This window comes from Rousettus aegyptiacus, unplaced genomic scaffold (genome assembly GCF_014176215.1).
Source record: "Rousettus aegyptiacus isolate mRouAeg1 unplaced genomic scaffold, mRouAeg1.p scaffold_m13_p_4, whole genome shotgun sequence".
Lineage (NCBI taxonomy): Eukaryota > Metazoa > Chordata > Mammalia > Chiroptera > Pteropodidae > Rousettus > Rousettus aegyptiacus.
The window spans coordinates 68368752-68385243 of record NW_023416307.1 but is presented as its reverse complement, the minus strand read 5'-3'; the positions used below and the strand labels follow the sequence as shown (position 1 = coordinate 68385243).

Below are 16492 nucleotides of genomic sequence, written 5' to 3'. Positions count from 1 at the left end.
CTGCTTTGGCCAAGGATTCCAGCAGGGTGGCGTCTACTACTTCTTGGCATCTAATAAAGAATGGTTTAATGACTGAACTCTCACAGCATGTTCAGGCTGAATCATTAATACTATGTAAAAACCTGATGATTTCCTTAATGTACTTTCTATGCTGTATATTTTGTTATTTTTAAATGGTAACACACCATGACTGTTTAAAATCATGTCATCTTAAAATTTGCTGGTTTCTGTACATTATTGATTTAGGGTATTTTAAAAATAAATTTTTAAACACATTAGAGTTTTCAGTGCAGTATTAAAACATTTTTATTATGCAGTAAAATTGGTTATGTGAAGTATTTACTTTGAAATTAAATACATAACGATGTGTGGAAGTGAAGGAGATGGCCACACCATTCATTTTGATGAAAGTTGATGTAGAAGGACAACTACATAATCATATTGTCTAATATTGTATAGAGTGGATTAAAGGAACTATATTCACTTTGTGACTGTCTTTTATTCTGATGTTACTTGTTCTACATTTCGTCTATTATGGTCATAATACCTGATAGAGAGAGAAGTACTCTGAAAGATGTCAGAAGCCTTTTTGCCTGAAATGGTTATGTTCTCCTTTCTAATCATCCAAGGATGCTTTCACAGCATATTATGTAGAAAATGATTACATCAACCTCTTTATTGAGCCTGACTCGGAAAGCTTTGCAAATGAATTTTTATTTCAGATGTTAATGATTAATATTATTTTTTTCTGATTCACTTACTTATTAAATGTCACCTCAAAATTAAATTGAAATCTATATATATGAAATTCATGACATTGAGGTTGACACTCATTAATTTTTTCTTTTAGGTAATAAAAATTTAATAGCACTAATTTCAAGTTTGAGTTTAAGTATATCCACCATCTTCTTGCTCTCTTCATTTATTTACTATTACAATTTCACATATGGGAATAATGGTTATAAGTATTGGTATGAAGAAAAATCTCTATTGACTGTAAAATACTCTAGTAATTATAGATAGAAAGAAGTGGACCTTTTGAATATTAGTTTTAAAACTTTTTAAGTTTTTTATTTGTATTTTGACTTTGCTTATAGTGGATCTTGCCTTGTGGATTTGAAAACATATATAATTCATTTTAATATATAAAGAACACCTATTATGTTAGAACAAGGCCAAAACCTAAGAGGAAAAAAATAGGAACTATTTGGGAATAAGTGGCCAATAAAAAAAGAAATTAAAATGACTCTTAAAATAATAAAACTATGCTCATCTCTACATATAATACAAAAACAAAACAATGCAAACCACACACGAACACTATTTATATATACATATGTAAATGGATTTACCTAATTTGATATAATAATATCCAGTAATCTAATGTATCTAATCTAACATATATAATCAGAGGTTTTAAGAAAGAATAAAGAATCTATATCTATCTATCTATCATCTATTTATAGATATATCATATTAGAAATAACTCCAGAAATACATGAGAAATAACTCACATTGTTGCCTAGGCTGTGGGAAAACAGAGACGCCTGTATTCTGTTGGTTTTAATATGGACACTATGGGTAAGATAACTATTATGAAAAGTAGTTTTTCAATATTGAACATAATTATAAATGTACCTATTCTTTGACCACCAAATCTTATTTCTTTAGATTTAGCTTATGGATACATTTCATACATGAGTGAGATGATATCTGTAAGAAGATATTCATTTTAGCATTATTTAAATAGCAGCAGGTTGGAAACAACCTACATGCCTATCATTAGGAGACTATTTAAATAGAGTAAGTAATTAGAAACATAACTTTTCATGCTGTCATGGAAAGATCTCTAGGATTTATTGTAGAGTAAAAAAGAATATGTAAGAGTACTTGCTAGTATGTTCACAAATTAACCGTGGAAATAAATAAGAGACTAATAGTAATGATACGAGGTGACAAGTAGATAGCTGTGAGAAGGAAACTTTCCAATGTACCCTTTTGTACCTTTGGATTTTGGAACCATATAACTGTAGTAACTGCAAAAATATATTATGAAATTAAAATGGAAATAAAACAATTAAATTAGGGTATTCTTACTTTCTGAGAATTGTTCTCTATAGACATAAAATCAGCATTGATACCTACATAAAATGACTGCTTTACAAATTATACACAGAAAGTGTGTTAAAGAACCAAGAATTTTGGTAAGTAACAATAGATTTACAATCGATTGAAGAGTATGGTTGTTAGGATTGATATGCTGAAATTTCACATCTCTGTATTTGTGTCTTTGTTATTGTACCTAAAAATTTCTTTCTCCCATGTCTCCTGTTTTTCTCTTTGAGGAACACTATTCATTTTCCAAGACCTGGTTTAAACATTACTTTAAAAATTTAAACAAGCACTCTAAACACTTAAACTTCTTGCTTTGTACTTTCCTAAGAACTCTGATTATTGTAGTACATACAATATTTTATTCTATTTTTATTTCTCCTTTCCCCTAATATACTGTAAACTGCTTGAGAGCAAGGATTATACCTTGTTCATTTTGTGTTCTCAGCATTTGGCAATGTTGGGCACATAGGAGACCAGTAAATGTTTCGAAATAATTGAGCAATAAATAAAATGCAGAAGGTAATCAAAATGGTTACATGGATATAAACTAATTTTGAAAAAAGAAAGGAATATAAAAGAAATGACTTTTTATACTGTGACTATTTTTTATATTTGTGACTATTATAGGGTATAAAAGAGTATTGAAGTGCCGTTAAAGGGGCACAGATGCAATATTAATTTTGAACAATGTGCTTAGCCCTTTACATTATTCTAGTTTTGTAGATTAGTTAACTAAGGTATATAAAGGCTAAGTAATTTTCCCCAGACAAGACAATTCAAAAATTGCACAATTAGGGATTTAAATGCAGTCTGTACTTCCTCAAACTTTGTACTCTCTCTACTACAATTCACAGATACCCTAAACCACAATGATAAAAATGGCTAAAGAAGAATAAAGACTCCAGGAACTGCCTGTAGATACATCTACATTCATTTATTCTATCAGTCAGGCACCACTGGACAAATGAGAAAAAGATATAGATGACTGATTAATATCATATCTTCCACTTATTAGCTCTGCTCAGTATTCATGTAGGATGTAGATGACAAGATGAAACCAAAAATTATAATTTTTTCAAGATATATTTCATGAGAGAATGAAACGCTGTCAAGGTTTCTACAAGAGTTTGCGAACATTCCTGAGTTAGTCTTTTTAAAATAATATTATCTGGTGACTAAGATGCTATGGATTTGCTTCTATCAAAATCTAGGTTGGTGAGTTCTTAAAATTCTGCCTTCCAATTGTTTTATTCAATCAGTGTTTGAAATGTTAAATAAAGAATTAAGTTTTAGGTCTCAGTCTCTATACTATTTACCCCTTCTTTATTTCTATCTAGCCTTTAAGTTTTTCTTTGTAATATACACCGAAGTTACTGTTTTGTCTGGGATATTTTACATTACCTTCAGTTAAATTCCTCCCCTATTCTTTAATTGGTTTATATGCACCTAAGATTTCTTTAGATACTTAATATACATCAGTAGAAATGCCATTGCTTGTTGTTCAACAGCAAAAGTAATTTTTTTTAAAAAACCCTAAAACCTCAAAAAATTAGGCTCAGCTTTGCTTAGAAAATATTCTTGCTCTTTTCAATTTTTAAAATTTTACTTAAATTCAATTATTTTTTATAAATTTTATATTTAATAAAACTGAAAACAAAATAATGAGGAATGACTATTAATAAATATATCTATAATCATTCTGTTGTATAAGATTGGCAAAATTATTATGTATCTTAAATTATAGGAATGATATGGAAATTTATTAATATTTATTAAATAGTTGGCTATAATAGAAAATAGCATCTACAGAGACTTAAATTTATTACTTTTATATGACTGACATAACTTTTTTTGAAGCTCGACATATGTTTACTCTAAAAAAAGTCATGAACTCTCCTTTGACCTTTAGAAACAGATATAAATATAAGGACCTTTTATACATTAAAATAGATCAATGGTTTATGAGATAGCCAACACATTTTGTGTACTCATAAAGGTCCATTTCCTACTGCAAATTATTCTTTTGGTCATATGACTCCATCAAAAGTAAAGGAAAAGGAAGAAAAATAGTTTTACTATTTATTTCAACAGTCTCACCTAATATTCTTAAAAATCTAGCCACAGATTATGAACTAAACCTTAGTTTGGAATATTTAATGACAAGTTGGGCAGAAAAAGAAATGAATAAACATGAGGAAGGCAGAAAGAGGAATAATTTCTATTTCCACAGTACATTTCTTTGAAGGAGCTTAAGGTAAGTGATGAAAAAGATGCAACACTATATATGAAACTAATTTTTTTCTCAGAAACCATATTTAAAGAATAAGGAATACAAAAATGTTCACTGGCACATTATGTTGCATGCTGAGGAATCTTTATAAACCATTTGTTAATCTGTTATCTAATCCTGACCCAGTTCAATGATAAGACAAGATTCATACATTTTTTTCTGTTGATTCAATATTCATTCATTTTTCAAGTCTTGTTTCAGCCCCTTCTATGAAACCTACCCAAAATGCCTCAATTCAAGCTGCTGTGTTCCCTCTTAGAAGACCTGATAGTATTTTAGTCAGTGAAAACCTCATAAAATTAATTGACAATCATTTTGACACTTTGACAACAATGCAGTATTTTATTGAAGGAAAATCTCAGTTAAGCAGCTTTTGTTATTATTGTTATTTTGTTTGGGAACTTCACCCACTTCACCCCACAAAAGATATAGCAACTATTTTCTTGCTAGAATGCCAGACACTATTAAGTGCCATCATGATGGTTAAATTTGTGTATCGACTTGATTGGGTCATATGGTGCCCAGATGTGTAAACATTCTGGGTGTATCTGTGAGGGTGTTTCTGGATGAAACTAATATTTGGATTGATAGACTGAGTAAAGTAAACTGCCTTACCCAAAGTTGTGAGAGCTTCATCCAATCCGATGAAGGCCTGAATAAAACAAAATAACTGAGCAAGAGATTTCTCTCTCTCTGCCTGATGGTCTGGAGCTGGGACATTGATCTCCTTCTGGTTCTCAGGATGTCGCACTCAGACTGGAACTTACATCATTGGCCTTCTTGGTTAATTGGCCTTCAGACTGCAGATCTTGAGACTTCTCAGCCTCTATAATCATATAAGCCAAATCCTTATAATACGTGCCTTTATATGTATCCTCTTAGTTATGTTTCTCTGAAGAACACTGTCTAATGCAGTGATCCATGGAGAATGACCTCTCAAAAGCATAAATCATGAGAGCGAGGGAGACAATGAGAAAGGGAAGAACAGTTATTGCCATTTCAGGCTGCTTCATAAAAAATTTTGGTATTGATTTTATTTAATATATATTAAGTTCAATGTTTCAGTGCATTTGTGGAACTCTAAGGAATAGTGGGACAAATCAGTTTGGTCCAGATGTTCAAAGACAATTAAATTGGGCAGTAGGAATAATCCAAATGTATTGCCAGAGCCCACCAGCTGAGATCGAACAGCACCTAAAAGAAGGGGGTGAAGCCTAAAGGAAAAAAAAAAGAAGACAGGAAAGTTCTTCGGGAGGACAAACAGTTAGTGTTGCAGACTCAAGTTTATTTAGCCCAGCCTGTTTATACCTAAGCATAGAGACATAAGCTTAGCTCTAGGCATACCGCTGTTTACTAAACACTACATCATCCTAGTTCCCGTAAATCATGAATATCCTCCTCTCAGGGCATAAACATTCTTGTTTACAATGCTGTAAATCATTCCATTACCTTAAAAAAGGTTTCTTTATGAGGTAAATCTCCTCACCAGGGTCAGTAATGTTTAACTTAAAATCCTGCTTCCTAAAACCATTGTTTAAGCAGATTTAGTAGCTGCTTCTAGCTATGTGACACCTTCAGTGCATCCTAATGGCTCCCGACAATGTATAATCTAAAAGTAAAGAGCAAACATATTTTTACATTCTGTTTGTAACTGTAACTGATTGTCTCCTTTCTTTTTGCCCTATTCTTTCTATGAAAAGAATAAATAAAGGAAATACATGAATACTAATTCTTAGCACTCTTCCCTATCAGGGATCTGTGCCTTTTAAAATAATATGTGACAAAAGGAGAAAAAGAACACCAAGGTCCTCTCTGGAAAGAGGGATATCAAAGATTAAGTTTAAAACTGACTTAGATGTAGGATATTTTCATTCATGATACATTTTCTGGTGTACAATTAACAATGTTACCCTACAATCATTTACTTAATGTGTGTCCATTCTTATGTTATACCAACATTTGTGCTTTAGATTAACAGTATTAAAACTGGATTTTTTATACCCTTGGGGTCTCAATGTCTTTACCAATGTATGGAGAATTTTAAGAAAACAAGAATGCCTTTTATACCCTACTCTAATGCTGATCTATCTGTCCAAGAAGCTAAGAACCTGTGAGGAAAGGTGTAATTCTTTTCCTTTCTGCTTTTTTTATCATTTTTCTTTTCCCTCAAAAAGAAAGACATGACTCTAACTCTTGAAACTTATAACAATGCATTGTCTCCTGAGGATGCATTGAATCTAATAGTTTCAGCATGTCTTTAATCAAATCTCAAAATATAATATCTGTATCTTTAAGATATACATTTGCATTAATTTTTTGTATAGTTGCTTATATTAAAATTTATAATTTTGTTTTAATCAGTTATATATTAGTTATATAATCATACACTGCTTGATGATGGAAATAGGTTCTGAGAAATGCGTCATTAGGTGATTTTGTCATTGCGCAAACATAGCCTACTAATGTAATTTTATGTGCTATACTTTTATACTACTGCAACCCAATAGGTTTGTTTACATCAGCATAGTCATGAACATGTTAGTAATGCCTTGCACTATAATGTCGCTTGGTGATAGTGTTAGGTAGTTATGAGTGACATAAGAGACAGGGTAATAAAGGAATGAAGACCCCTTCCAGAGACCTCCCTGAAACACCCATTTTATGGTTATAAATCACCCCTGCATCCTGAGGAACAAAGGAATGAAGGGCCATAAACCAGTAGCTCTTTTAATATGGCTGCAAAATCATACCTAATCGGTCCTACAATAACCTCCCCATGCCCTGGCTTTATTATACTATCAATATAATATCATGCCTATGCCTGGAAATTCATGAATCTAATTATAACAGCCTGATTTCTGGGTAACTATATGTACAGTAGGCAGAGAGTTATATATAACAGCCAAATGTCAGTCAAAATGACCTCACATGCCAGTCATTTAGCACCACTCTTATAGCCACCCATCATGGCCACAATATAAGGTTTACTTCCTGAATTCTATCTATGCCGTTAACAGCCCTCTTTACTGTAACCCACCGCTCCCTTGAAGCGTACTTTAATCAAACCTGTTTCTCTCTTGAAACATGCTTTAATCTTACTTTTTCTAAATCTCACTGATCTATAATTCTTTACTTCATCAGTGGAAAGAACCAAGGACCCCTCAGTACTACCAAGGTCACAACAGATTTTGGATTCCTCCAATGGTAACAATAACAGTTTTTCAGCTCCATTAAAATCTTATGGGACCACCACTGTATATGTGGTTCGTTGATCAAAACATCATTATGTACCACATGACTATAATTGTTTCCTAGTAATAAGTGTAACAATAACTCAAGATAAATGCAATACATTTTTAATCTGAAGGTATTCAAATTTTATTCTGTGAGGTATGTTATAGTGACCAATAAAAATTTTTTAGAGCTAACAAATATATTGTTAGGATAAAATTTTGTCAAATAATTGGAACGTAAACATGTTTAAGAACATAGATAACACAATTTCAGACTTAAAAAAGAGCTAATTTTGTTACTGAGTAGATGATTATAGGTATCAAACCCTGATGGTATTTATGATCTACTCTCTACCAGATGTATTTGAGAGAAATGTGCATCTAGCATTCAATTTGTGTCCTCTTATTAGCACTCTTCACTAAAAGGAGCCAGGATGTTCATTAGTTGAGTTGCTAACTTTAGGCCTGAGACAGGGAATATGTAAAATAATATTGGGGCAACTTTTTTCATGAGGCAGAAAGCAAGTAAGCTGTTAAAAAACAAAAGCAAATAAAAGAAACCTAATAGGGCAAGTCAAAAAGAAATGGCTTCTAATGGCCAAAGATGAGAGGATAAAAAATGAATAGAGAATACAATTAAGAATATTAAATACAAATTAAATTTTCCAAAATTTTATGCAATAAAAAGGAGAAAGTCAATCCCCCCCCAAAATCCAAACCCAATTCTTAAATTCTATTGAAACTAACTGGAGTTCTGGTAATATATTCTAGCATTTGGATATTTAGAAGAAATTATTACCATTTTTTTTTTGTGCATTTCTTGCACAAAATGCATTTTAGGTTAACCCAATAGTCATAATTATTAAGACAAATTTCTCTTTATGTAACCATTCCAGCTATTGAATGTGGATGAGATTGTGTAATTATAAAAACACTATTTTATAACTTTTAATTATTATTTTAAGATAATGATCATAAAATGAATAAAACTAAAAGGAAAGAATGAGAGCAGACTTTATAATGCAGAAGACAGACTCTCATTTAAACCCACTGAAATCTTTATATTCCTAAAAGTAGTATAATCATCCTTTAATCTTTTAATAATATACAAAGTAAAGCACCTAGCACACCCTTTGAGACATTCTTGACAAAATACTTTTGCCTGATTTTAGCCTAGAAAATGATTAAATTTATGAGAAATACAGGGGATAGAAGAACAAGATAAATAATACTTCAAAAAAGCAAACTGACAAATTTAAAATGTGCATCATTCTACAGGGTAACTTGTTCTGTTTCTTTAAAGAATTAGTGGCACCAAATGGAAAGAGGAATATCCAAATTAAAGATTTAAGAGATATAATACTAAGTGGGATGTATGGTCATTAGGCGATATTTGTTTTGAATAAAATAACTTTAAAAATATGTTTTGAAGAGAAATAGAAAAATTTGACTATGAACCATCAGATGACATCAAATGCTTATTAATTTGTCAGGTGTTATAATGGTTATAGCAGAAAAGTGCCTATTATTTAGAAATTCTTACTGAAAAATGAGAGTAAAGTGACAGGATTTATAGTACCTTGAAAAGGAGAAAAAAAATAGGATAAGATGAAGCAAAATCCAAATAATTGTTGAATCTGGATAATGGATAGAGAGGATTTATTGCACTGTCCTCTTGAGTGTGACATATATTTGAATATTTTTCTAACAAAATAAGTTAAAAATTTTAAGAGGTCAGTATTCCAGAAATATATCATTTATAGTTAGTTAAATATATGATAAAAAATTTTATTTTGATATTATGTATAAATAGTATATACTTTTTAAAAATTATTTTGGTGACTACACAAAAAATTTGGAGAATCTGTCCAAAGTATACCACCAAACTATTGAACAATCCAGGTGACCTGATCTCAAATTTAATTATGGCATCCATGATCCTTTCAAATGCCATACCCATAAAAAGAACAGTTAATATGACTGCAAAGTTTCTAGGGTTATGTGTTTATTCATTTACTTACAAATTAATTAATTAGTTGACTGATCTAACATCCAGAATTTTCTCCTGAGGCCTAAGTAAAAATTCTTTATCTGCCATTTACCTCAGACAGATTTCCTCTATTGATTATTCCCATATCTCTTTGCAGCAGAACCCTGAGATATTTTTAACCGTGTTTCAGTTTCCTGTGTGAACTTGAACTTAACATTGTAAATTTTTGCTTTCCAAGTGTGATATACCAATCATACTTAATCATTTTCACATGGAAAGTGAGGTTATGGGTTGTCAATTTACTTGTAAAATATTTTTTTTCCACCAGAGGAAAGAATATCTCCAAATATGGAATGAATTTTTAAAAATTACATGACAAAATACTATATTTACATAAGCTTTCTCTTAAATACCTGTTTTTAAGTAAGTGTCATGCATGAAATTACAACTATTTTTTTTATTGGCCAGCAGATGGCAAGATTTAGTGCTAGTTATAGCATCAAAATATAAGTTCCAGGTTGTGTCGCAATGAAATACTATTTCCTGGGCAGCAAACACTAATAAATTGGGGCATTAAGCACCTAAATTCTAAGATAAAAATATTGAGAGTGAAATGGATTTTGTATTTTCAGTTATAACACACAGACTTTACCACAAATCTCTCACTTGAATAGGGCACAGCTGCTTCTGTATTAAGTCATTTTAGTAGTATGAAAGAGAAAAATTCAGTGAAAGATGTGTGTGCCATTATTTCACATTGAAAATGTTTTTCATTGTATACTTTTGAAAGGATTTACCACTTGAGAAGTATGTTATGGTAAACCTGGAATGTGGAGTGCTGGTGTGCTCTTTTTCTATTATATCGAAGTAAAGAGCGGCGGGATAAAGCAGTTAACGAGAGGAGGGTGGGTCCATTAACACATTGACCTCACAGTAGTAGTTTGACAGAATAAGTACTCAGGAGTTGCATTTCATGATGTACAATCTGCTGAGAGCAATGTGTAAACAAAGCCTCAGAACCAGCAAGAGCGCAAGGTAAAAAGGTGTGTTGCTGCTTCAATAAAGCCTTCTCTACCTTGTGCTCCTGTCAGATCCATACGACGCTAATATGGGGAGAATGAAAGTTCACAGACCAAGATGTGAGAGTGCTCCAAGGCCATCGAAGGACTGTTAAGACTGAGAAAGCCCTAGTAGGCTTAAAAGAAGTGTGAAACAATTTCTCACAAGACCCTTTCATCCTCAGAAACCATACAGCTGAGTCTTGATTTAGAAAAAGTCATTAAATGGGACTAACAAAAAAGACCTTGAGTAGAGAACATAGCATAAAAGTGAGGCTTATCTGTAGGCGAAGTACGATATTTCCTCACAGTATAAATTGAAGAGTTTTGAAAGGACTGTCATCCCAAAATGTCCTTTCCCTCACATTCCTTCTCATCCTTTAAAATTTTATTTCTAAATAATCTGCTATGGGAGTATTTTAAAGATTATCATATTCTCTTTAATCTTTTACCTCTACCTTCAGCTATTTTTGCTTTTCTTCATAAATAATCTTAGAGAGTGATTTTCATGGTTCCTCCTTCCCAGTATTTTACATACTTATTCATCTTCACACTCTTCATTCAAAGGAAGATGTTCCCCAATGTGAATCCCTAAATGGGCACTGATTTTATCTTTAGTAATCTCCAAAAAATGTTCCATGAAATGTTGTCCTCTTTCTCAGCTATTTCTTCAAAGACTCCTCTCTCTTGGCAGTTCTTTCTAGCATATATAAATAAGCAAATCACTCTTATCTTAAAACCAAACAATACTCACTTCTGATTTTCATAGCCATTTAACTTTTAGCCTGTGCTCCTCTACCTTCAGAAGATTAGCGATTACAGAAATAAACAAACAAACAAATAAGTAAATAAATCTCCATTTCATATTAATTGAAATTTTGTCTCCCCCCCCATTTTTTTTTAACTAAAGCTCAATAAAATTTTTAGTTTTATCAATTACAAAAATTTATATGATCTGAAAGTTTCTGCATTTTGGACACATTTGTTCATGATAACTACAACCCATAGTCACAACTGACAGAACCAGTAATAGGGTCCCGGCTCATGCTTCTCTAATCTGAATCGACAGAAGAGGGTCCAAGAGAAAATCAGGCATTTGGTGTACCTGAACCTATGACATATAAACTATGGACTTATTTAATGACAGGTTTTGCTATGCATACTACAAATAGAGGAAGTCTATCTGCATAGATATCATAAATCTAGTGATAAGTAGGGAGCATCAAGGAAGAAAGAAAGTATATTTGCAGGGGTCCCAATGGCTTTTCAGTTCTCAACTTTCAGTACTTCCTGCTGACTGACTAAATTTTTGACCCTGAGTTTCAAAAGATGTGTCTACATTGTTATATTATTCTTTCTTTAAACTTTCAAGTTGGTTCCTGATACTTATAACTAAAGAGACTAGCTGAGAAGAGTATTATTCTGTTTATGATTATCTGGTGGCTTGGACTATATATTTATATGCTATATTTAATTTTAAATCTTTCTTTTCTTAGAATCTGATACATTCATTTTCTAAGAGCCAACAATTCAAATGGGTTACATGAAATTGAAAAGAACAGTTGGCAAAATTAAATTGAGAAGAGGCTTTTTTTTAAATTTTTACTTGTAAAAATTACAATAAAGAAGATTGATATGGAAACTAAGAACTATGATCAAATTTATTAATTCACAGAATACTTTGCAAATTATATACTGAAATTTATTGTCACTGTTTTATTTCTTTATCGGTTTCAAATGAAACATTAGTATTTGGTTGAATTAGGTGTTTACTATAACTCTAGCTCCAAACCTTGCCTACTACATTTACTCAATGCTATAATCAATAATACGTGTTGATTTCACACATCACCTTTAACAAGATTAAAAACCACTTATAGAATTAAAAGTTATGTAAAGGCTCAATAAAGAGGCTACTTTGTTAACTGCCGAATTGCCTTTCTGGTAGAAAACAGCAGCTAACATAACATAGACATGCTGTTCAACAAATTAGAAGCAAACAGGCCACACAAATTGTTCATCCAATTATAGAAAAGTGAAATTTAGGTAGAATGGAGGTAATGTTTGAGATGGGATATTTGGCTGGATACTTTCAGAAATACAATGGAACTGAATAATGATAGTATTCTCATAGACACAATACAAAATAATTTCAATTGAAAGTCCTTTGACTCAGAGGTAATACATAACCTTGGTAGATGTATGAATACAAAAGAGGAAATGTTCCGTAGTCAGCATGACAGGGATGAAATCCAGATGCCTTTTCCATTCTATAAGAAAATTAGAGCATTTTAAAAACAGGTAAAGCATAATAAGCTTTTGTTTGTTTGTTTTTGCTTTTACTTTTTTTTTATCTTAATGTTTTACGTTCCTTTCAAAACTTATCTTCCGTTATCTGTTCTTGATTATTTATTTCCTCTCATCTTCCAGCCCTTTCTCTCAACAAAATTTCCTATTTCATTAGTGTAGTTATCTTTAGCCAATGTTTAAGAAGATATCTGTCCAATTAATTTAATTCATACCATGATGTAGAGTACTAGTAACAACAGTTTCTCCCTTCAGTTTGTTCCTTCAGTTGTCAGTCACTAAGTTTCTACCACTTGTTGTCTTATACTGGAAGTTAGTAAGACACAGAATCTAGCTTTTTAAGGGGATCCCACAGGCAGATATGACAAAGAAAACCTTCTGTGAACTGTTGGTTATCTTGGCAGATGTAGTTACATATTAAATATACAGATTGGAGCATGGTTGATTCTAGCTGGGAGTAGAAGTCAGATTAGTTTTATCCTTAAAATAAAATTTTAAAGAGGAATTTATTGCTAGTGTAGAAGAAGTACATTCTAGGAAAAAGGAATATTTGAACACATATGAAATTTTGGAGTTAGCAAACACTCTAAGACTATTGGCAAATCGCTTTCACTGAACCATAGAGTGTGCAAGCAAGGGTATGTATCAAAAAATGATATTGAAGGGAAAATGGTCATGGAAGACTGTATAATATTATAATATGTTTCATCTATACTGTAGACAAAGAAGCTGTGGAAGATTTTTAAGCCTTGGAGCAGAAACATATGATGTATTATAAGGATTCAAGCTTAGACTGGGGAGTAATGGAAGGTTATCTTTTGGAGAATGACTTGTTAAAAGATAATTATCAAAAGGAGGCAAATAATGACTGTCATACCAATATAAAAAGAAATATATGTTGACGATTTTATAACTGGTCCAGAGATTAAATAACAATATACTGTATATTTGAAACTAATAAAGCAAAATTAAATAATGGACAATATCCAAATCATATATAATAATGTTACTGTTACCCACAGCCTTTGCAGCAACCAGTTCAGGAAGCCAAATCACAGTCTCTACAGCATTCTGCCAAGAAGGGTCAGGATTTGGCCAATGACTGCTGGCTTCTCTAAGTTTTATTCCTGCTTCAACCCAGGACTAACTAAAGAAAGCCAAATGTGCTGCCCAAACCAGTCTTATAAGATGCCCCCATTTCTAGTTAGTCTGCCTCTAGCTTCCACATGCCAATAACCTCCTCTTGGGCACACCTGAAGTCTTCCCTTCTTTTAATATAAAGCTTTGCCATTCTTCTGACTGTCTTTGAGCTTTGGCCTAACAAAAATCATGCATGGTTGTTTATTACCTTTCTATAACAAATTCTGAACAAATAGCCTGTTTGTTCTAATTCGGATGGCCTTTGTTACACAGTTTTCCTGGAAGGTCCACCAAGATAAGATCTGCACCACCACTGAGGTGGAACCTAGCCTTCAACCTGGTGTAGCACCCACAAAAGCTCCTTGTGCCTTGCTACTCAGGGCTTATTGAATGTGTGTTAATGTGCACAATTAACCTGATGGCTAGCTGCTACCAAAAGTAGAGACTAATTTCTCTTGGCTAGTGGAAAACCAGCTCTTTCAGTATTAAAGCCAAGCTCTTTAGTCAACAGCAACAACAAGATGAAAGGAGAAGTCATCTATTTTATTGATGAACAGCAGCAAAAGTTGTCCAAATGTATGCTAGTCTGTGAAGCTGGCTCAGACAACAAGTTTGTAGGATAAATGCCTGTGTTCTACCATGTGATTCTCCTTTTTATGACAAACAGCTCTTTTAGACAGTACACCTCAAAACAGAACCACAAAAAAAAAGTAGCAAAACTGGATGAAAAGAATAGTCTGACTTCTTTGAGGATAGAAACCAATCAAAAACAAATAGGAACCAATAACAAAATCTAGATATTGAACTAAGACAAAACAGTGAGGAATTCAATGGAGAGCGGGATTCAAACCCAATGGTTCTGACTTTTCACACTAATATGGACTCAGATCTTCACTATAGTGGTTCTTTGCTGTGCCTGTTTCAGTCAATACCTTTGTGTCTTCAGTTGAGGAGGAAAACAGTGTACCTGGACAATAGTACCCCAGGAGTTTGCCAAAGTCCCTTTCTTTTTTCCCCGGGTCTTTAATTAAAGATAAATTTCTCTTTGTGATTCATTCCTGATACAGTATGTAGTTGGGTAATTGGTGTTATACTTTGTTAAGAAAACAAAGAAGCCTGTAAAAAGATTCCATTTACTTGCTTTCAATTCTTAGCAGATGGGGATATAAAATTTAAAAAATATATATATTAATTTTTCTTAATTGCCCATAATTTAGGATATTACTTCTCTAAGGAGGGAAAAGCATTCTCTCATGATAGACTAAAGACTATGTAAACTAGCCTAGATTCCTCATAAAATTAAATTGGGACTATTCCTAGATTTAACATATTGATATTGTAGACAATATCAAATGAGTGAAAATTTTTCTGAGATTGTGACGTATTTTTATAAGCTGACTAAGTTTCCAATAAGCAATCATCTCCTCTGAGAACTGAACATAAACATTCTGAAACCTGACAAATACTTGTTCCTAGGTATCACTATTTGTGCATGAGTGGTCTGGACAAACTTTTGGATTTTAACTCAACTTCATAGGAACCATCAAAAACCTATTGCTGCTAATGAAATAAACTAAGGAAAGGGAATAAAAGGTATGCAGATTAGGAGGAAAGACATAAAACAGTCCTTGTTCATGGAAGACATGATCATCTATGTAAAAAATATGAGGGAATTGATCAAAACCTTCTGAAGTTAATAAACAATTATAGCCAGCTTGCAGGATTCAAAGTTAATATACAAAAAGCAATCACTTTCATGTATAACAGTAAAGAATAAGTAGAATTTCAAATGAAAAACACAATAGCATTTACAGTAACACCCCCAAAATTAAGCTTTTGGTGTAAATCTAACAAAATCTATACATAATTTATGTTAGAAAAACTACAAAAGTCCTATGAAATAAAATAACTAATAGGAGAGATGTTTCATATTCATGCATAGGAAGACTCAATATTGAAAAGATATCAGTTATTTTTCAACCTGGTCTATAGATTCAGTGCATTTCTAATTAAAATTCCAGCAAGTTATCTTATGAATACAGACAAATTCACTTCAGAGTTTATATTGAGAGGCAAAAGACCCAGAATAGCTAACACAGTTTCGAAGGAGAAAAACAAAGTTAGAGGACTGATGCGACCCAAAATCAAGGCTTACAATCAAGATATGGTAACCAAGACAAGGTGGTATTGGTGAAAGAATAGATGGTCAGATCAATGAAACAGAATAGCTGAGAATAGACCTCCATTAATATAGTCAACTGATCTTTGACAAAATAACAAAAGCAATGCAATAGAACAATGAGTCTTTTTAACAAATGGTACTAAATGCACATATAAAAAAAATGAATCTAGACACAGA

At 32.2% G+C, this 16492-nt stretch overlaps 1 long non-coding RNA gene across 1 annotated transcript in view; it reads left to right on the top strand.

The window, feature by feature from the left end:
- The window catches only part of LOC118601776, a 201575-nt gene that overhangs the window by 65423 nt on the left and 119660 nt on the right, over nt 1-16492 (top strand). The gene's annotated exons all lie outside the window — the stretch shown is intronic.